Genomic DNA, 23,883 nt, shown 5'->3' on the forward strand with positions numbered 1-23,883 from the left:
TAAAACTTTAACATAGATTTAATTTCCTACAAAAAAGGTACTATTCATTTTTTCTCTACGACTAATAGTCTGCGCCCAGGGAGAAATATTACATGAAAATTTCGCACGACGTGTATGCGCTGAAGCTTAGGTAGTTTTTGTAGGCCAATTTGAGGTATTTACCCGAATTGATAAACCACAGGTGTCCCATAGAAAGTTGTTCGTCTCTACTTCCTCTACAAAACAGCGGGAGGTTGTAAAATGTTATCGTCTGCACCCGGTATAAGCAGAGTAGAGACGAATGGGAAGCATTCTAGCGATGATACGGGCCACGAATTAGGAATTCTCTGACATAAGTGACCTGACAAAGGGCAAATTGTTATGGACAGTAGCCTGGGAATGGGCATCTCGGAAACGCCGAAGGGGGTCGTCTTCTTGCGTGCTACTGTCTTGAGTATCTATGGTAAGTGGTTGGAGGACAGTGAAACCACGAGTAGGTGACAAGATGCTGGACGTCCACACCTAATAACATAACATGAAAGTCTGAGGCTTGCCGGGTATAAAGGAGGACAGGCACGGTCTGTGTCAGAGCTGACGTCAGAGTACAGTGCTGGTGCAGGCACAGCTGTTTATGGGCACACAGTTCGACTCACATAACTGAACATTGGGCTCTGCTACAGACGACGCTTACTTGTTCCCATGTTGATCCAACTACGTCGTCAGTTACGATTCCACGGGATCATCGAGACTGGACCTTTGATCAGTGGAAACGTGTCGCCTGGTAGGATGAATCACGTTTCTTGCTACACCAGGTCGGTGGCCGTGTCTTGATGCGACGTCATGCAGGCGAACGGCTGCTCGAAACACGCACTGCACCACGCGCGCAGGTCGGTGGGGGCTAGGGATGAAAGTACACTACTGGCCATTAAAACTGCTACACCACGAAGATGACGTGCTACAGACGCGAAATTTAACCGACAGGAAGAAGATGCTGTGATATGCAAATAATTAGCTTTTCAGAGCGTTCACACAAGTTTGGCGCCGGTGGCGACATCTACAACTTGCTGACGTGAGGAAAGTTTTCAACTGATTTCTCATACACAAACAGCAGTTGACCGTCGTTGCCCAGTGAAACGTTGTTGTGATGCCTCGTGTAAGGAAGAGAAATCGCGTTTTCGACTTTGATAAAGGTCGGATTGCAGCCTATTGCGATTGCGGTTTATCGTATCGCGACATTGCTGCTCGCGTTGGTCGAGATCCAATAACTGTTAGCAGAATATGGAATCGCTGGGTTCAGGAGGGTAATACGGAACGCCGTGCTGGATCCCAACGGCCTCGTATCACTATCAGTCGAGATGACAGGCATCTTACCCGCATCGCTGTAACGGATCGTGCAGCCACGTCTCGATCCCTGAGTCAACAGATGGGGACGTTTGCAAGACAACAACCATCTGCACGAACAGTTCGACGACGTTTGCAGCAGCCTGGACAATCAGCTCGGAGACCATGGCTGCGGTTACCCTTGACGCTGCATCACAGACAGGAGCACCTGTGATGGTGTACTCAACGACGAACCTGGGTGCACGAATGGCAAAACGTCATTTTTTCGGATGAATCCACGTTCTGTTTACAGCATCATGATGGTCGCATCCGTGTTTGGCGACATCGCAGTGAACGCACATTGGAAGCGTATATTCGTCATCGGCATACCGGCGTACCAACCGGCGTGATGGTATGGGGTGCCATTGGTTACACGTCTCGGTCACCTCTTGTTCGCATTGATGGCACTTTGAACAGTGGATGTTACATTTCAGATGTGTTACGACCCGTGGCTCTACCGTTCATTCGATCCCTGCGAAACCCTACATTTCAGTAGGATAATTCACGACCGCATATTGGAGGTCCTGTACGGGCCTTTCTGGATACAGAAAATGTTCGACTGCTGCCCTGGCTAGCACATTCTCCAGTTCTCTCACCAATTGAAAACGTCTGGTCAATGGTGGCCGAGAAACTGGCTCATCACAATACACCAGTCACTACTCTTGATGAACTGTGGTATCGTGTTGAAGCTGCATGGGCAGCTGTACCTTTACACGCCATCCAAGCTCTGTTTGACTCAATGCCCAGGTGTACCAAGGCCGTTATTATGGCCAGAGGTGGTTGTTCTGGGTACTGATTTCTCAGGATCTGTGCACCCAAACTGCGTGAAAATGTAATCACATGTCAGTTCTAGTACAATATATTTGTCCAATGAATACCCGTTCATCATCTGTATTTCTTCTTGGTGTAGCAATTTTAATGGCCAGTAGTGTATTAAGCTATATTGGATATTCACTTCTGTGGAACCTGTGGTAATAATCGAAGGAACCATGGCAGCTGTCGGCTACGCAAATATTATTGTGGACCAGCTGTATCCCTTCATGTTTGATGTATTCGCCGACGGCGACACCGAGAGAGGTGGCAGAGCGGTTAGCATACTGAACACGGATTCGGAAGGTTTACGAATCGAGTCCGCGACCGGCCATTTTCTATGTTTTCTCTAATCAGCATGGGGCAAATGCCAGGATACTTCCTGTGAAATGGGACGGCCGATTTCCTTCCGCAAGCTTCTCTAATCCGAGCTCCTGCTCTGTCTCTAATGATCTCGTTATCGACGGGACGTTAAACTCTAAGTCTTTATTGCTTCGTTCCTTCCGATGGCGATGGCATCGTTCAGCAGAATAATAGTCTGTATCACCAGGCCAGTATTGAACTACAGTGGTCAGTGGTTTGAGTACTGTGATAGTGAACTGACATTAATATCTAGGCCATCAAATTCGCCTGATATGAACACGATGGGACATATCTGTGACCCTATCGGCCTCCACCTCCATGCTCACAAACACCCGGCGAGCTATTTACGGGAACTGCGTTACCTGTCTGTAGACATCTGATACCACATACGAGGTGTGTGAGAAAAGTAAAGCAATGAGACTGACAACATTGCGAGCGATTTGGAAACGCCATGCTGTTTTACTTGTGTATCCCGGTGTATTCATCCCTTCCAGATACTCATTTCGAGTTTCAGCCCCACACAGCAATCACATGATTTTTGAGAGCGCCTTCAGTGAAGTTGTGCTTTTCCTGTGTGTTACAAAAATGGAACAGCGTAATTTAGAGTAACTGTAGTGTTGGCAGAAGAGCCAACACCGTGTTACTAGAGGAGGCTGAAATGCACGCGTTTTAGCTCACGCAGGCTGGCGTGAGGAGGGAAGGACTATACTGACGTGAGGTCTGGAACATGACAAGGAATTAGAATTCAGAAAGCGGACGTAATTAGTTTCATACTTAACTTCAATCCATTAATGATGAACGTCGCTCTTGACGGTACATGATTCACAATATTATCTGTTAGTAACTGAATATGGCGCCTTGCTAGGTCGTAGCAAATGGCGTAGCTGAAGGCTATGCTAAACTGTCTTCTCGGCAGATGAGAGCGCATGTAGACAGTGAACCATCGCTAGCAAAGTCGGCTGTACAACTGGGGCGAGTGCTAGGGAGTCTCTCTAGACTAGACCTGCCGTGTGGCGGCGCTCGGTGTGCAATCACTGATAGTGGCGACACGCGGATCCGACGTATACTAACAGACCGCGGCCGATTTAAAGGCTACCACCTAGCAAGTGTGGTGTCTGGCGGTGGCACCTCAGTAACATTAGGCCATCACGTTTTGTGTTAAACTTGGCTTATTTGAGAGATAACCCAAGTTAAAAGGTGAAACAGGCCCATGGGGAACATTCCTTATCAAGAGGACAAGTTTTCTTGCTGGCACACGTCATTTCTGGAAGACCGAGAACTCGTCGAAGGTGAACGAGAGACCTTCCTTTAACTTCAAAAACCGCCGAAAACGTTGAACTTGTTCGTGTTCTTCTGAGATCAGACCGACCTTTATCAATAAGGATCGTAAGTGACCTGTTAAACACTTTTACTGTACGTCAAATTTTGACTGAAGTTTTCCACATGCGGAAGATTTGTGCCAAATTGGTGCCGAGAAACATCACACCTGAGCAGAGGGACAATCGAAGAAACATATAACTTGATCTTCTTGAGAGGTTTGCCAATGACCCCTAATGTTTCAGTCGTGTGATCACATGTGACGGATCCTGGATTTTTGAATACGATCCTGCGACAAAATGGCAAAGTGAGGAATGGCACACTGAGACATTTCGTCGACCGAAGAAATCTCGAAAGAGCAAATCAAACAGCAAAACAATACTGATTTGCTATCTTGACAATGGGGTTATCGTTCATAAAGAATTTGTTCCTCCAGGACAAGCTGTCATCCAAGTGTTTTACAAAGATGTCCTTGAAAGGCTCATGAAATGGGTGGATCGAGTGAGACCGGATACTGCAGACATGTGGACGGTGCACCATGACAACGCCCCATGTAACGCGGCGACTTCGATCACGGAATTTTTGACCTCAAAAGGCATTCCTATTGTTCCACAGGCCCCTCTTTGCCTGATCTGAGTCCTTGCGACTTTTTTTTTTGTCGAAATTGAAAGATGTCTTAAATGAACGGCATTTTTGGACTCTGGTGAACGTTCGAAGCAACGCTAATGGCCCTATCAGTTAAAGCATTTCAGCGCTGCTACCAAAACTGGGAACAACAACTCCGCCGATGCATAGGTGCCGAAGGCAGTTAATTTGAAGGGGGCAATATTGTTTTTTGAAAACTAATAAATGAAAACTTTGGTAGATAAAAAAGCAGTCTCATTACCTTTCTCACACACCTCGTACATCCGGAAAACTACCAAAGAATTGTCAAATACATGCCACTCACATTCGGTTCTTCATTGAGCACCAAAGGCGGAATAACACGCTATCAAGCTCTTGGCCATTATGTTTTGGTCATCAAGGAAGGAATGGAGATTGGGTTTAACGATCGTCGACATTGAGGTCATTAGAGAAGAAGCACAACTTCGGGTTGTTGGATGGTGAAGGAAATCGATCGTGCCCTTTCAATGGAACCAACCCGCCGTTTGCCTGGAGCGATGTAGGGAAATCAGGGAAAACCTAGATCTAGATGGGCGGATGCAGGTTTAAGCCGTTCTCCTCCCGAATGCGAGTCCCGTGTGCTAACCGTTACTCCACCTCGGCCATTGTTTTGGTCATCAGTGGACATGAAAGTGTGCGTTCCACTACAGGAGTATTTTGTGGGTCTCATTCCCCATGCATCAACCTTAAAGAATGCCATTTACACTTAAAAGGTAGAAAGGAGGTTCAACAGGACGTAGCTGTCATCCGATTTCTGCTGAATGTTGTCACAGTGAGAATTGCGCGAGTTGAGATGACGAACTCGTTTGTGCATCCGGCTGGTGGCCACTTGGTAGCGGATGCTTGGCGTGGTCTCCGCTGACGAAAGCGAAAGCGGACACACACTTCCACCATTTGCACACGCGCTCGCTTTCAGCTCGTAACACTCATTCCACATCCAACGTTCTAACAAGCGTGGCCAATCCTTCCTGTGGCTTCACTTTTTGACTCACATCGGTTTTGTATTTGGTCACTAGAAAGGGAGAGGAGTGAACAATGGTGATATTACGGATAGTGTAACCATTCTTGGATGATGACTGATAAAAAGCAATATGCAAAGGCATCTCAGTGTGTAAAACGAAACGAGAGGTACATTTGCTCCACGTCACAGTAAGGGCATGTATATAATTTGTAAGATGTCGATCTCTCGTGTTCTTCCTCACCGTTCTCATCTCTTGATTTGCTGGAAGGTTCGACGTATCTGATACAGGCTAACGGGACAAGGCAGTCAGTACGTGAGCTGTAGTCCTTAAGTGGTGACAACTAACTTTGAATTTCGATGGGCTCGGAATTAAATTAGCCTTGATACGACCTTTTCGTACTGCTGAAGTGAATTGACTAATGAACTTCGCTTTCCCCCTCTATTTTTCTCCTGTTTTTTCATTTTCAGACCTGGAGTTCGATTGGCAGTAGCCCTTCGCTCTTATCTGTAGGTTTTCTGTTCCATCTGCACCATCGCAAACATTTCAGCTTTTTTCTCTGCTCATTTCTGCTGATGTCCAGCATTCTCCAATAAGATCAGTTTCCGACACTTCGAGCCATATCTTTTTATTTAAACACCCCATACGAAAGATTTCGTTAATATTATTCTCACATTCATTTTGGTGATTTGAGACATCAAGAAACTGCTCTAAGCTCCGTAAGCATTTTAACTTGATTAACCAATTTGATTATTTCATCACTAATTATTTTGTATTGTAACATGGCACTAGATAGGCAGGTCACTCCTGCGAATCACCTAAAATGTGGAAACCAAAATTAGAGTCAAGTAGATATATTACTTCCCCTCACATACGTCTCGTGTATTGAAAATGAGGAAAAACTTCGAGAAATAAGAGCCCATACAGAGGCTTACCGACAATCACTCTTCCCACGCGCTGTTCGTGAGTGGAACCGTGTTGGAGGGCTCAGTTAGTGGTGCAGAAAGTACCTTCCACCAAACATCATTAGGTGGCTTGCGGAGTATGATGCAGATGTAGATATTGTAGCAACGGTAATTACCTAACTACAAAGGGCAACTAAAACAAGTAGAAGGATCTTTATTTTCAGTAAACTAGATTAACAGGCAAATGTCATATCTCATTAAGGAGCTCGAAACATTTAGCTCTGATGAAGAGTCTGTAGAAGTGTGATTCGGGTTGACCATGTACTTGATAGATATATACCTACATCTACATCTACATGATTACTCTGCAATTCACATTTAAGTGCTTATCTGAAGGTTTTCTGTTCCATTTGCACCATCGCTACTAGAACATTTTGCGATAGGAGGGACACTCCGTGGCATACAGTCACTATAAATAAACTTCTAAAGAAACAGAGACTACTTCTTAATAGGTGTAAAGAAAATCATAGGGCTAGAGATAGGGAGATGTTGAACGAAACGTGTTTGGCTGTCAAGAGAGCATTGTGTGAAGCCTTCGACGAACATCATAGTAGAATATTATCGAAGGATCTCTTACTAAACCCAAAGAAATTCTGGTCATTTGCAAAAGCTATTAGCTACCAAATTTAGTATACAGACACTCATGGACGTGACAGGAACTGAAGTGGGAGGTAGCAAAGCAAAAGCAGAAACGCTGGACCTGATTTTCAAGTGTCCCTCTACAAATTAAAATCCAGGGATATTGCCCCAGTTTAAGTTTGGGACCATTTTGCAAAGATCAGTGATGTAGATATTAGTGTCAGTGGTGTTAAGAAACAGCTGAAACCGCTAAACTGAACAAAGGTCCAGGGTCCGAATGAATACCTACTAGATTCTATACCGAAATTGCGACTGAACTTGCCCTCTTTCAACAATAATCTGCCATGGATCCCTCGAACAAACAACTGTGCCCAGTAACTGGGAGAAAGCATAGTTCACACCCGTCTACAATAAGGATAGCAGAAATGATCCATAACACTACCGACCAGTATCCTTGACGTCCATTTGTTGCAGAATCTTAGAACATATTCTGAGCTCAATATGATGGAATATCTCGAACAGAATGACCTCCTTCACACCAATCAGCTTGGATTCCGGAAACATTGACCGTGTGAAGCCCAACTGGCATTTTTCTCAGATGATCTCGTGAAATCCACGGATCAAGGCACTGGGGTAGAGACAGAATTTCTCGAGTGTCAAAAAGTATTTGACCCAGTACCACGTCTACACTTACTATCAAAAGTACAATCATGTGGGGTATCAAGCGAAATTTGTGATTGGTTCAAGGATTTTTTTAGTAGCATGTTATCTGGGACAGTGAGTCATCGACAGATTTAGAAGTAACTTCGGGTGCGGCCCTGGAGAGTATGTTGGGACCCTTGTTGTTCATGTTGAATATTGATGACCTTGCAGACAATATTAATAGTAACTTCAGATGAAACTGTTATGTATAATGAGGTACAGTCTGAATAAATCTGCACAAGAATTCAATCAGATCTTGATAAGACTTCAAAGTGACGCAAAGACTGGAAAATTGATTTTCATGTTCAAAAATGTAAAATTGTGCTGAAACTTCCTGGCAGATTAAAACTGTGTGCACCGACCGAGACTCGAACTCGGGACCTTTGCCTTTCGCGGGCAAGTGCTCTACCATCTGAGCTACCGAAGCACGACTCACGCCCGGTCCTCACAGCTTTACTTCTGCCAGTATCTCGTCTCCTACCTGCCAAGCTTTACAGAAGCTCTCCTGCGAACCTTGCAGAACTAGCACTCCTGAAAGAAAGGATATTGCGGAGACATGACTTAGCCACAGCCTGGGGGATGTTTCCATTTCTCATTCTGGAGGACCGGGCGTGAGTCGTGCTTCGGTAGCTCAGATGGGGAGAGCACTTGCCCGCGAAAGGCAAAGGTCCCGAGTTCGAGTCTCGGTCGGTGCACACAGTTTTAATCTGCCAGGAAGTTTCATATCAGCGCACACTCCGCTGCAGAGTGAAATCTCATTCTGGTAAAATTGTACTGTTCAAAAAGCGAAAAAAACGTAATAGCCTATGACTGCAGTACTTATGGATCACAGATAACAACTCCAAGTGCCGGCCACGCCCGACAACGCTTAACTTCTGTGATCTGACGTGAATCGGTGTATCCATTGCGGCAAGGCCGTTGCCACACAAAGCTTCAAGGGCCGGTCTTAAATGATGACTTTATAGATTCATTTAAGTCGCTCCCGTAGCAATCGTGAGGCCAAGATGAGATTAATTACAGTGTGCACAGACGCAATTAAACAGTCATCCTTCTCGCGTTCCATACGCGAATTGAACGGGGAGAACCCCGATAACTGGAACAATGGGAAGTACTGTCTGCTATGCATTTCACAGAGGTTTGCGGAGTATGGACGTAGGTGTAGATAAATCGTCTTACACATCAACACAAAGTCAAACAGAGTTCCTTATCAAAGTCTAGGTCCAGAAAAAGGAGATAACAGCTGTATTTGAAGGCTTCAATGACGAGATACGAACTGGCGATCCACCCCTCTGACCTGGTATTTGTTTCAACGCCCATCCCCATGCGACGTGTATACCGCAACCTCTGCAGTCGCGGCTGCCAAATGTGGAACTAAGAGCCTTACAAACAAAACAGTCACCACTCTCCGAGTCAGCAGGATATTAGGATTCCTATGACAAGTAGTACGCTCCTCCACAGTTAAATTTAGCAGCTTTGCTAAAACCTGGTTTTGTATTTTCACACTTTGATTTCCATAGTGTCTTGGATGTTTAGAACTTTCTTTGTGTCAGTAAATATCCTTTGCAGAACATGTTTATTCACAGGGAATATGGTAAAGTCATCTGGGTACTCATGAGTGTTAGAATCATGTCCGTTTACTTGCAACTTGCCATTCGCCATGTTTCTCACGTAATGCACAGCCTGATCTACGTCTCCACTGCGGCGAAACGGAATTATAGAGTTTATAATCCTGACCAGACACTTCTAACTCTTGCCAGGGCACACTAGAAAAAAAACGCAATCTCGATCGCGAAGGCAAGGGCACACCACCGACGTTGCAACGGTTTGGCTGTTGTTGGAGTCTATCTGTCTTGAAGTCTGCACGCATGCCTGCCTGCTCTCTTCACTGTGGCTTCAATGCCCAGTTGCCTGTGCTTAGAACTTGACAAATGTTTTATTCATTCGTTGATCACTTTTACCATGGACATTCTTGCAAAGAAGGTATTTCATAATGTACAAAGCTAGCGCCAAGTTTTAAAGGATATCAAACGCAGATTAGCAATATCAAGAAAAGTGTTGCTGTGGGAGAAAAATTTGCTGACGTAGAGTATAAATTGTTGGGAAGTCTCTCCTGAAGGTACATGTCTGGTGTGTAGCGTTACACTAAAGTGGAATCTTGCCAATAAAAATTTCAGACAAGAAGAGAATAGAAGTTTTCAAAATATGGTGCTATAGAAGAAACCTGAAGATTAGAAGAGTAGATGTGATAACTTCCGAAGATGTGCTGATACGAACTAGGGAACTAAGAAATTTATGGCACAACTTAACTAACGGAAAGACCAGGTTGATAGGATATATCCCGAGACATCAAAGAATTGTCAGTTCGATAATGCAGCGGGTAGTTAAAATTATAGAGGGTGACCAAAGGGTGACTACAGTAAGCAGGCTGAAATGGATGTACGTTGCAGTAGTTATACACAGAATAAATTAGTGTGGAGAGCTGCATCGAATCAGTCTTTGGGCTGAAGACCGCTACAAAAACATTGCTACACGGTCCATTCCAGTTTCAACACCAGCTGCTGTATTCGCTATACACATAGTATCAGCTGGCCTCAGGTCCACGACTTTGACGTTTAGTTTCACCATTTTGTGCAATACAGCTTCCCAAATACTTGCCTGAAAAACTGAGTCAGCATACCTTCTTTGTGAATAGATGCTGGGTTTAGAAAGAAGATAAGATTGTTCATTGCAGAGCTGTAGTGTATGGTTAAAAAACATTGTAGTACGTAAATACATTGTGAAATAACAACAGGTTTTATTATTACTTACTTCTGTTACAATTGCCTTCTCTGTGCTATCAAAGACATCCTTCATTGCGTAGAATGTATTGTATTAAATGGTCGAGCGGTTCTAGGAGCTCCAGTCTGGAACCACGCGACCGCTACGGTCTCAGGTTCGAATCCTGTCTCGGGCATGGATGTGTGTGATGTCCTTGGGTTCGTTAGGTTTAAGTAGTTCTAAGTTCTAGGGGACTGATGACCACAGATGTTAAGTCCCATAGTGCTCAGAGCCATTTTTATTGTATTATACTGCTGTGGATATTCTTAAATGAAAGCAGTTATAATCGTATAGTTAATATTCGCAGCCATTCCTCCTTATTAGCTGATTCAATTGTGTTTACATTGTAGATGAGAATAAATATTACATATCTTTTGCCACTGAATACTTGTAAATGTTTCATCAAAGATTTTCAATTTTCAGCTGTCTGCAAAGAAATAAAAATGACAATTGTGTGTTTAATTATAAATATTTTGTTGCCAGACATGTATTGCCTCCGAGCAACACTTTTGGGTTATCCTATTATTTACATTACTAACAAGTATATACACTCCTGGAAATTGAAATAAGAACACCGTGAATTCATTGTCCCAGGAAGGGGAAACTTTATTGACACATTCCTGGGGTCAGATATATCACATGATCACACTGACAGAACCACAGGCACATAGACACAGGCAACAGAGCATGCACAATGTCGGCACTAGTACAGTGTATATCCACCTTTCGCAGCAATGCAGGCTGCTATTCTCCCATGGAGACGATCGTAGAGATGCTGGATGTAGTCCTGTGGAACGGCTTGCCATGCCATTTCCACCTGGCGCCTCAGTTGGACCAGCGTTCGTGCTGGACGTGCAGACCGCGTGAGACGACGCTTCATCCAGTCCCAAACATGCTCAATGGGGGACAGATCCGGAGATCTTGCTGGCCAGGGTAGTTGACTTACACCTTCTAGAGCACGTTGGGTGGCACGGAATACATGCGGACGTGCATTGTCCTGTTGGAACAGCAAGTTCCCTTGCCGGTCTAGGAATGGTAGAACGATGGGTTCGATGACGGTTTGGATGTACCGTGCACTATTCAGTGTCCCCTCGACGATCACCAGTGGTGTACGGACAGTGTAGGAGATCGCTCCCCACACCATGATGCCGGGTGTTGGCCCTGTGTGCCTCGGTCGTATGCAGTCCTGATTGTGGCGCTCACCTGCACGGCGCCAAATACGCATACGACCATCATTGGCACCAAGGCAGAAGCGACTCTCATCGCTGAAGACGACACGTCTCCATTCGTCCCTCCATTCACGCCTGTCGCGACACCACTGGAGGCGGGCTGCACGATGTTGGGGCGTGAGCGGAAGACGGCCTAACGGTGTGCGGGACCGTAGCCCAGCTTCATGGAGACGGTTGCGAATGGTCCTCGCCGATACCCCAGGAGCAACAGTGTCCCTAATTTGCTGGGAAGTGGCGGTGCGGTCCCCTACGGCACTGCGTAGGATCCTACGGTCTTGGCGTGCATCCGTGCGTCGCTGCGGTCCGGTCCCAGGTCGACGGGCACGTGCACCTTCCGCCGACCACTGGCGACAACATCGATGTACTGTGGAGACCTCACGCCCCACGTGTTGAGCAATTCGGCGGTACGTCCACCCGGCCTCCCGCATGCCCACTATACGCCCTCGCTCAAAGTCCGTCAACTGCACATACGGTTCACGTCCACGCTGTCGCGGCATGCTACCAGTGTTAAAGACTGCGATGGAGCTCCGTATGCCACGGCAAACTGGCTGACACTGACGGCGGCGGTGCACAAATGCTGCGCAGCTAGCGCCATTCGACGGCCAACACCGCGGTTCCTGGTGTGTCCGCTGTGCCGTGCGTGTGATCATTGCTTGTACAGCCCTCTCGCAGTGTCCGGAGCAAGTATGGTGCGTCTGACACACCGGTGTCAATGTGTTCTTTTTTCCATTTCCAGGAGTGTATATAAAAGCAATCATAGATCAAAACCTCTTTCAGTTCAGTCTATTTGCAAGAGGGAGGGCTCGCAATAGGAACACTAGTCTCATAAACACTATGAAAATATCTTCTAAATTACAATGAAAAGCAAAGTTTTGGAAAAATAATAGAAACAAAAATATAGACTTATATTGACACCCGTGTGTAGACGATATTACATAATCCTATTAGCAAACAGTAGAGTAAGGACCTGTCAATCAAAAGAGGAGGAGGAGCATGAGATTAGAGTTTAACGTCCCGTCGACAACGAGGTCATTAGAGACGGAGCGCAAGCTCGGGTTAGGTAAGGATGGGGAAGGAAATCAGCCAATGCCCTTTCAAAGGAACCATCCCGGTATTTGCCTGAAACGATTTAAGGAAATCACGGAAAATCTAAATCAGGATGGCCAGAGACAGGATTGCAACGTCGTCCACAATCAAAAGAGAACAATAGGTTTGCCCCTGAATAGATACTTGCCCCTGACATAGGCAACCTGAATGTGGGGTGATGCTCTCTTTGCCCTACAACTAATACAGACATTTAACTGTTCTGTTACGTCAGTAGTTTCCTCTTTATCTCCCATTTTTTCTGAAGAAATTTGGTCCGAAGATTATCGCTAACCTTCTCCATTTCATCACTGATGTTCTGCATACCCTTACCTATTTTGTTGTCTTGTCTAACCGCAATTGTTTCCATTTCCTCTTTCATTTTGTTGTTACCTTCACGCTACTAATAGCTAGTAGTTCCTTCATATTATTATCTGGCCTGTTACTCATTTCTTCCATCGTGCCTGACACTTCTGCTAGTATTTAATTAAATAGGTTTATTTAGTAAAAGAATAGTTCTGATATTAATTCTTTGTTACCTCTTATAATTCTCTGTCACCAAAATATCTATTTAGATAAGTTATAACTGCCGCTTCACAGTCACTAAATGTTTGACGAATTGTCCACCAATTAATCTGACCCGCTATATCTACTGCGATCCATCGAGTTAGTAGCGACTGCGAGCTTGGCTGGCGATAGTTGAAACAGGTTAGTGACCAGCTGCAGCGACCTCGTTGCAATGTCTTGGCGGCGCGTTGGTTCAGCGCCGCGGACTCCGTCGGCACCGACTCGGAGCGTTGGCTGTGGCTGGATGTCTCGGAAGCCCGCCCAGTTGTACTATCACCGACACCTGGACAAAGAAGCTCTCTCTCCCTCCAAATGCCTTCTTTTCTTGCGACTTTGTATTTTTGCTTGATTCCGACTTTTTATTTGCGTCCCGTCTCTTCAGGACGTATCTTAACACTTCGATTCACATCTGTTCTTTCAAGTTATTGCTTCTTCATCAAATAATTTTATTATTCCGCGATGTAGTTCCACATCTTCTGTTCTTTAAATCGTTGCCACGTCCGATTCTACACGACCTCAGATGGTTTGTTCTTGAAAGCGCATACAAAATGTGGTGTTTTGCATTATTATGTATATTTCCCACGCCGAGTGCAGTTACGTTTCTCTGGAGATGGTGTACTACTGCAGGGTCATACTAATAAAACGTTTTATGTAAATTGAAGGTGGAGAAAGAAAGAAAAGAAATGAAAGGGAGGGGATCAGTGCTGTCAGTTGCATTGGGTCATATCTCAGAATCAGTGACGACGAGTGAAAATGTGTGCCGGGCCGTGATTCGCAGGCGAGATCTCCTGCTTTGCATGCAGGTGCGTTAACCATTGCGCCATCTTGGACAGTGTGTCAGCGCCGCTGCGCGGACTATCTTTGCACGCCTCACGGGCGATCCACGTTCCCATCGAGGGCCATCTATTCGCAGCTCCTGTCATTTCCTCCATATTCGCTCTCTGAGATTCCCACAGGCAGGAGGTCTGACGTATTTTTGCATCCGCACTGAAGAAGGTGGAGCCATTGTCCAGCTAGGACTATCAAATTATATGAATGGATAGTCTCTGCTCTTTCAGACACATCCGAAAGAACAGACGCCACGGATTCATAAAACTTGATAAAACTTTTCTTTCTCAGATAGGGGTACTACGTATCTTGATATCTGCTAGTTAAAAACTTCTTCGGAATCGTTTAGGATTTTCATGCAGCTGTTGCGTTGCTAACTTGTTCAAAAATGTTCAAATGTGTGTGAAATCTTATGGGACTTAACTGCCAAGGTCACCAGTCCCTAAGCTTACACACTACGTAACCTAAATTATCCTAAGGACAAACACACACACCCATGTCCGAGGGAGGACTCGAACCTCCGCCGGGACCAGCCGCACAGTCCACGACTGCAGCGCCGTAGACTATCTTGTTCAGAGTTAGCGCAACTGCTAACTGTTGCGCTACAGCTTGCAATAATCTCTGAGACTCGAAACAGTTATTAAGCATAAGGTAACGTTTTCATTTTCATTTATGCTTGTCCTCATATTTATTGCCGGCCTGAGTGACCAAGCGGTTCTAGGCGCTTCAGTCTGGAATCGCGCGACCGCTACGGTCACAGGTTCGAATCCTGCCTCGGGCATGGATGTGTGTGATGTCTTTAGGTTAGTTAGGTTTAAGTAGCTAAGTTTTAGGGGACTGATGACCTCAGGTGTTGAGTCCCATAGTGCTCAGAGCCATTTGAACCATTTCATATTTATTGCTGATACGTACACGTCGTATTTCCTGTGACAGGATGTGTTATGAATCATCTCCTTCGAATTACATTAAATGTTCTTTCACCAATTCCGTTCATCAAAAATTCACGAGACCGGAGGTGTCGTTATAGTAATCTTTTGCCGTCGTATTTTGACTACAATTTTAATTTCCAGTTGTTAATTTTCCAGTGAATACTTTTTCATTAGATAATTATTACTCATTTCAGTAAAAACTCAGCTATAACTCAGTATATATCCACCGAGTAAGTATTTGCACTTCACAAAGTTTTATTCCTTGTTCGCTGTATATACACTGTTGGCCACGTACAGTTACGTTAATTGACATACGTTTTTAATCAGGCGTGGCTACAGACGTAATAAACTTCGTTCATACAACATTTTAGAAACATGATACATATTCAGTTTTCTAAAAATAATTAACAGAGGGATTTCGACTTAGATGCAGCAATTTGCTCACAATGCATGGCTGTCGACTTGGCCGCAAGTTGCCAGTGCCAGAACACCTTCCCACTAACGTCAGTGTACCATGTGATACATGAAACTAACACAAAAAGCATACACATTTCGTAGCGTTTCCAAAATACATTCAATGTAATAAAAGTGTTTATCATTTATTGACCAAAAGAACCTAACCTACTGTACCACGTACTAAGTGCGTGGCAAAATTCGAAATGAAGCATCTTTCAAGTTGAATCACTCCAAAATCGATCTTTGGGAGAGCCTTTAGGTCTTCCAGCAATGCGTTTTTAATATTATGTATGCTTCCGCAGCGACGGCACTTTAAGATTTCCTTTAGTTTTGAGAGCAGCTGGGGCAACGCTACAGTACTGTTTTTGGACAACAATTCACTAACAGGCAACGAGGCGTCAGCAAGTGAATAATCGTGATGCAAAAGTCGTGAATTGTTTCGCCACAAATTCGGGCGTCATTTTCGGACAGCTAACCCAGATGGTGTTGAACTTGTAAGAAGTACATCGCACTGATCTTTCGACCCTGTGACAGAACTCATGGTGTACTCAGCCGTTAAAATCGAAGAACGCAGTTTCCGTAGCCTTCACAAACGACCGCACTCGTTGATCTTTTTCGGTCTTGGCGATCCAGGTTGCTTCTGCTGGGACGATTGAGCCTGAATTTCGACATGATATTCGAAAACCCATATTTCATCAGTTGTTACGACATGTTTCAGTAGTTCTGCGTCGTTGTCGATTTCATCTAGCCAGTCATGAATAACATCACTTCACCGCTGTTTTTGGCAGAAATTCAACTATTTTGGAACATGCCCGAAAGATTCGAAAAAAAAGTCATGGCATGAGCCAGCTGACATACCAGCATTATCAGGACTTCTCTGTTGTGATTCGGAGATCTTTCATAATCATTTATCAAACTTTTCCCGTGATTTCATCGGTTGATGATCTGCGCTCGTCATCTTCGAAGGCTTCATGGCCTTCTTCGAAGCTCTTATACCTCTCTTAAAAAAAGAATTTACTCGAACTAGGCAAACCAAAATCTAACTTCAACGTTTCTGAAACGTTGCTGCACTTTATTCCGTTCTTGTAACAAAATTTAATACAAATCCTCTAATCCATTTTTACACAAAACTGGCTTATCACCCATCTCATCGCTCGTGCAGACTGCATGGTCTGCACAGATTCTTTTTGTTTTTGTTTAATCTAATTTGTATATTGTTACGCCCATTGCTCGTGTGTGGATCTATACACTGTGCAAACAGTGTATCTAGTCTACGGGAAATAATCAGCAGACGGGGTATTAAAATTTCACAAAGCATTTTTTCCTTCACTGATGAGCTGAAACATTATGACCACTGCCCAGTGCCCACCGCCACGTTGAATGTCTCCTGGTAGTGTTGCTAGCACCTGACGCAGTAAAGAGGGAATGTAAGCGGGAGAGAGACAAATGGGCAGTCATTATAGCGACGACACGGGCCGCTGATATAAGCGGTTTTGACAAGGAGCAAATTGTCGTGGCTTTGCGGCTAGAAACGAGAACGTCTGAAACGGCGAAGCTGGTCACCTGTTGGCGCACTATTGTCGTGAGCACCTATGAAAAGTGGTTGAAGAATGGTCAAATAACGAGTAGACCGTATGGTCGTAAGGTCTCATCACAAAACGTAGATGTTGGAGGAACCCCTATGGTATAATCGAAGACAGGCAGCGACATGTGGCGGATCTGGCAACAGAATATTATGCTGATGCAGGCACAAGTGTTTCGGAGCACACTGTCCAAAGGTCGTTGCTGAAGATGGAGCTCTACGTCACACGGCCCGTACGTGTTCTTGTGTTGCCCCAATGATATCGTCAATTACGATTGCAGTGGGCATAGCATCACTGACTTTTCGCCTTGGATCAATAGAAGCGCGTCGCTTGGCGAATGAATCGCATTCCTTGTTGCTTCAGGTCGATGGTTGGATCTTTGTGCGCCGTCAACTAGGCGAATGGCTGCATGAAACATGCACCGCGCCACAGATGCAGGACGGTGAGGGGAGAGTTATGCAGTGAGGTACATTGAGTAGGCTTCCATGGGATCTGTTGTGGTAATCGAAGGTATCATGACAGCAGCGAGCTACGTGAACATTATTGCAGACCACCTGCATCGCTTCAGGCCTGTAGTCCCCCCAAAGGCGATGACATCTTCCAGCAGGATAACTGTCCACATTCTAAGGTCAGAATCGTGCTACAGTGGTTTTAAGGGCATTGTAGTGTACTCACATGACGTCTTGGCCAGAAAATGTGCATGATCTGTACTTACTGGAACACATATTGGGCGCCAGCTGCGTCCCCGTAAACCACCATCCCGAAATTTGAGGAAATTACTTGATCTGTGCATAGATATCTGGAGCCACGTACTTCTGGAATTCTGTATCCTGTCAAGGACATGTTGAATCCGTTCAAAGCAGAATCTCTGTTGTGCTGTGTTTGAAAAGTGGAACAGCACGTTATTAAAAAGGTGGTCATAATGTTTTGGCTCATAAGATTCGAAAAAATAAAAAAGTCTGCGCAGTAATTACAACAAAAACAATTTTATAAACGTATATTAGACCTATTGAAAAGTTAATGGATTAAATATCCGTATCTTTTTCTACGAAATTCTGACCTTTGTCAACTGTAGTGGTGACTGTTGGATACCTGTCTCTCACTTAGTTCACAAATTGCAACACCTTCTAATGGGCATAGAAGCATGTTATTTTCTGAATGTACTTCTAGCCAAAAAGCGATTCTGGCACCTGGAGTCGGAGGTTTTTGTGAATCCTGCTTTTTGAGTTCTTGTAGTGACATTTCCATAGAAACTTTCTTCACCAACATATATTTCTTCATTTATGACCGAGAAGTCAAGTACCAATTTTCACAGATTTATCTGTAAAAATGTTTTAATATAACGAAATATTTTCGTAACAATTTTCATACCCTATTTCACCTCCATAGAGGTTGAATTTCCAAAAACACTGAAACGCGTATGTTTTCATTTCTAACCGAGAAGCCAAATACAAATTTGCATTGATTTAGCCACAAAAATGCTTTCATAATGAAACATTTCCATAAAAATTTTCATTTCCTATTTCACCTCTTTAACGATTGAATTTCCGAAAACAATGAAACATATATTTTTTTTAATTTTCACCCGAGAAGTCAAATACTAATTTTCATAGATGTAGCTTTAAAATGCCTCAGTAGTTACTTAATAGTAACTTTTTTTAAAAAAAGATAAACCTCACCCACTATTTCATCGCTTAGGTGACGAATTTCTAAAAATGCTGAAACACGTATCTTTTTATTTCTGACCGAGCAACCAAAAACAAATTTTCGTAGCTTTAGCTCCAAAATTGCCTTAATATCGACATATTTTAGAAAACATTTCATCTCTTATTTCACCCCTTTAGGGGTGGAATTTCGAAAAATCTATTCTTAAACGACAGCTTAAGATCAACACCCACTCCAGATTTCATGTTTCCAACCTCAGCAGTTTAGGCTTGGCGATGATGAGTCAGTGAATCAGTCAGGACATTTGCTTTTATAAATTATTTGAACCGTCAAACTCCGGAAGGTTGCAGGGGACATCAAAATAAATACTTTTCTCTGATGTCATATTCTCCTGCGAGGATTTTTTAAACTTGTAGAAGGAGTTTTCTCTGGATGAAAATTAATTAAATCAACGAACTCTGGAAGGTTGCATGGTACATTGGAAACACTTTTTCTGATGTGTTTTCCTGTGAGGCACAATTTTATTAGGACATCAAATCTTACTTACAGTAGACAAAAAGTAATACAGTTTTTAATTCTTTACTACCAAGAAACAGGAACGTTAACTCAATACAATTACTTGATTTACAGTAGAGGTTAAGAAGTGTCTCCGTTGACTTGTAATGGCGGAATACGTTCTGTCTAACACAGAGAAAAACTGTAGGAGTGTCAATTTCTCCTGCTACTGCTGCTACTATCCGGGCAAGTCAGACCCTCTTATGATTCAGCAGCGGCTTTGTAAACGTGGCTCCGCATCTCTCCCCACACCAAAAAAGTCGAGAATAGGCTGTGGTGCCGCACCACTTCCGCTAATCCACTTTTCTGGAAATTGTAGGTTCAAGAATCGATCCACAAGACGACTGAAACGTGCCGGCGGCCCATCACGCTGCAACCACGTTGTGGCAATGTTCTGGCGAGAAAATTGTAATAATGTCTGTCATTTAATGGCCTAGGTAGGAGACATGGCCCAAGGAAACAGTCACCATCAATCCCTGGAACGGCACTTGATGAGCGCGAGTAAATATGACAGGTGGATTAAACTCACCCCAAACATGTGAATTATTGATGTAGAAGAGCCTACCGCTATTTAGTAGGCACCAAGCACGTCAGTGTACTCAACGTGTATCGCTCCATAGGTAAACAAGTACTGTGAGGTGTCAACACGTACAGCTAAACGTGAATGTGAAATAGCTATTGCGACTGCAGAGTGAACTATGCCTTCTACCGGTGCTACAGGAACCGTTAGAGCAACGAATTAGTTATTGGAACCGAAGAGTGAATACGCCCTCTACCGGACTGAATAACACTCACAGGAAATTACGATATTGGAGAAAAATATTTGTTTTGGTGTCCCGGGCAACCTCCCAGAGTTTGTCGATTTAAATAATTTTCACCTTGTATAGAGATAAATAATCCCAGATACCACGAAAACACATGCAAACTTTTTGACGGTTGACAAAACACTAAATATCCGATAAGGCTAGTGCTGTACAGATACGTTTCAAATACGATTCCCTACACTACATCGAAAACATCATGCGAACCGAACTGATACAACACATGAAATTACAAAATTCCGGTTAGTTTTTGGTGGTCACACCTCTTATCTGTCTAAGCCACCGTCAGGGTATTATAGGCAAAAACCAAAAACGTAATGGGGGAAGTGGTTTTAAGATTTTACACATTGAGGCAATCGAATCATCTTACATCTTACTTTGATTTGATTGTTTATCGATATGTAATAGTATATCTGTTTCGTAAGTATGGCTAGAGTCGAGTCGGCATAAGATGATCCCTGACAGCGGGAAAGGCAGTTTCCAGATTTCTACTGCTACGCGCAAACGGCTGCAGGCGGTAACAATAGCCGTCCTTAGAGCTACGGCACTGAAGCGTTGCCACAGAGATGATTACAAAATCACCTTCTACGTCACTGGTTGAGGCAGGCGCGTGAAGCAGCCACACTCAGTCCACTGCAAATGTCGGGTTCAAATGGCTCTGAGCACTATAGGACTTAATTTGCTGAGGTCATCAGTCTCCTAGAACTTAGAACCACTTAAACCTAACTAACGTAAGGACATCACACACATCCATGCCCGAGGCAGGATTCGAACCTGCGACCGTAGCGGTCGTGCGGTTCCAGACTGTAGCGCCTAGAACCGCTCGGCCACTCCGGCCGGCGCAACTGTCAGGGATCTTGTACTCCGACTGAACTACAGCTTGTTTAGTTTTCAGTAATGATAACCACAAAAAACTGTGATTTAGTGACACGGCGCCGGCCGGAGTGGCCGTGCGGTTAAAGGCGCTGCAGTCTGGAACCGCAAGACCGGAACGGTCGCAGGTTCGAATCCTGCCTCGGGCATGGATGTTTGTGATGTCCTTAGGTTAGTTAGGTTTAACTAGTTCTAAGTTCTAGGGGACTAATGACCTCAGCAGTTGAGTCCCATAGTGCTCAGAGCCATTTGAACCATTTTAGTGACAAGGGGGCCGTGCCCACTCGTCATCACCGATTTCATTCAGATTTATAGCGTGTGCAGGACCTGGCTAAAAATGAAAGTATCAGAAGTGGCAGCTCCATATGGCCAAGGGTTTAGAAAATAATAGCATTTTTGCTGCAGATCGGGCGAAGCGTGAGACTTTCATGTTAGCGTCGTTTCCAGGCAGCGGTTGTCCCAGCGGAGAGAGCACAGAACAGCAGTTCCATGTTGGGGGATCGAGATACTACACGGAAACTTCTTTTTTTACCAGTGTTTACATTAGTTACACCGCAGATAAACAGAAATATTTTCATAAAAGGCATGAAAAGGAAGGGCAAAGAAACTTTACGGTTACGGATAAATTTCAGGGGACAGATTATAAGGCGTACACAAGAACTTCAACATTTTTATGGAGCGCAATAACAAGGGAAGCAGTAATTTTCTTGGATTCTTGCAAACGTTTTAAACGGCTCACTTTTACAACTACATGGCTGTTTTAAGGTTTCTGTACAAAAAGAAACTTGTTTTAAATTCAAAAGAGGTTCTCTCTTATTGCACAGTTTGACAGTAAACCACTTGTAACACATCAGCTCGCCAAATACTGATGATGATAGCATATGATGTCCATGATGCAGTCTTTTTAGAATGTGATTTCTTTTTGTCTCGCGATTTTTGATCACTGGGTAGCACCAGTTTGTCCTCCCCACGAATCAATTAACAGAAGAAATTTGTTCTCCTGCACATAGGTTTTCATCACATCAAATACAGTACACTGAACGTTATCTTCTTATTTGCAATGTAAGTAACGTAAAATTTAAAATAAAAGAAAAGTTTCCGCCTAGGACTCCATCCAAAAACTCTTGGACTGCCGTTCTGTGCTCTTTCCATTGTACCACCTGCTGCCTGGGAGCTACGCTAACATAAATGCCTCATACCTCGCCAGACCTGGCCAATATTCTAAAGTGGTACCCAATATTAAAGCATCAAACAGAAATTTTGCATCGTTGCATTTATTTTGCCACAAAACAGTGTAACAAAAGAGAGAAAGAGAGGGAGAGGGAGGGAGAGAGAGAGGGGAGGAGGGAATTGAGAGTTAGTTTTTTTTTTGGATAAAAGAACATGTTTGATGTACTGTGTTTTCTATGAGGTAGTGTGATTATTTAGTTCGTTAAATGTATCAAACAGTGTTATGTTGCATAGTGTTGTATATTCGTTCAAAACTTTCTTTCTTTGTATTACTGCTTTTCGTATGTGGTAGTTCTCCTCATTTGTAAGGTTTCGGTAGACACTACTGTTTTCTCGAAATCTCTTGAGATCAGTTTCCATATTACTTCGTGCTGAAAGTTCAGTGTGGTGGCTATCACGAATGAAGTATTGCAAAGGTTAACAATTAGTTTTTAGCGAATTATTTAAATTTATGTCTTGCATATATGCATGTATAGCTGATTGTTCACTGTGTCACATACATGTCATCGCGGAAAAGTTAGTTGCATGTTTCTTAGTTGTGTAAAATAATGAGATGAGTACACTGTTTGGTTTGGACTCCAGTGGTTAACAAGATATGCTATTGTTAGAGGTGGTATACCTCTCCATCCTTGTAACCTGAGAATCTCTTCACTCATCTTTACTTAAAATGTGAAATGAATATTCGCACAGGTGTCAGATAAATGTTATCTCCGTGGGGAGTATTGCTTTATCACTAAAATAATTTGCAAACGCTTGAGATGACTCGTAGGAGCTGTGCAGTCGACATGTCGTTGCTACGGAATTAACAATTAAGTTCCAATTTATAAATTGTCAATCATTATATCAGCAGCCCTGAAGGCATTTGAGAGCCAGAGATAATGTCATAATGAGAGATTAGAAGGGTACTGACAAAAATTCTGGTGTGGTACAGCACGCTGTAATGTGGGACCTAAGCGACAAAATAATTTCTGAATTAACTATCACTGTATCAGTTGTTAATTACTGATTAAAGTTGTCAGATGGAGACGAAATCGGCTGTGCTATTGTTTCTCAGCGGTTTTAAAATGATGTCGCAACACCAGTATATGCCGCACGACATGCATCAAATAAAATTTCAGTTCCCTTTCCAGTTAAACAGCACGAACGGTACGAAGCTGCAGTTATTCCTATATTACTGAATAAAATATGTTGTTTCATTTGAAACATGACTGATGATGTCAAATCTGGTGACGTGAAACATGAGTTCATGATCATCTATCTCTATCTCGAGATCTTTCAGAAAATCCAAAGAGACTGAGGTAGCATGTAAAGGACACCAACGACAAGACACAAGATCTTCTCTGTGCGACAGCGATGGTAATGTTACTGATGACAGTCTCACTAAAGCAGAGTGATTCGTTACGGTTTTCCGGAAGTTCTTCACCAAGGATGATGCAGTAAATATTGCAAATATGGAATCAAGAACTGCTACCTACAAGAGTAACTTAAAAGTAGATATCCTTGGTCTAGCGAAGCAACTTAAATGACTTA

At 43.7% G+C, this 23,883-nt stretch overlaps 1 non-coding gene across 1 annotated transcript; it reads right to left on the bottom strand.

Moving 5' to 3' along the window:
* Positions 1-8,070: 8,070 nt before the first annotated feature.
* On the bottom strand, positions 8,071-8,144 carry Trnas-cga. The gene has a single exon. It is a non-coding gene; the product is annotated as a tRNA-Ser (tRNA).
* Between the last annotated feature and the right edge of the window lie 15,739 nt (positions 8,145-23,883).

The sequence above is a fragment of the Schistocerca americana genome, chromosome X (genome assembly GCF_021461395.2).
Source record: "Schistocerca americana isolate TAMUIC-IGC-003095 chromosome X, iqSchAmer2.1, whole genome shotgun sequence".
NCBI lineage: Eukaryota > Metazoa > Arthropoda > Insecta > Orthoptera > Acrididae > Schistocerca > Schistocerca americana.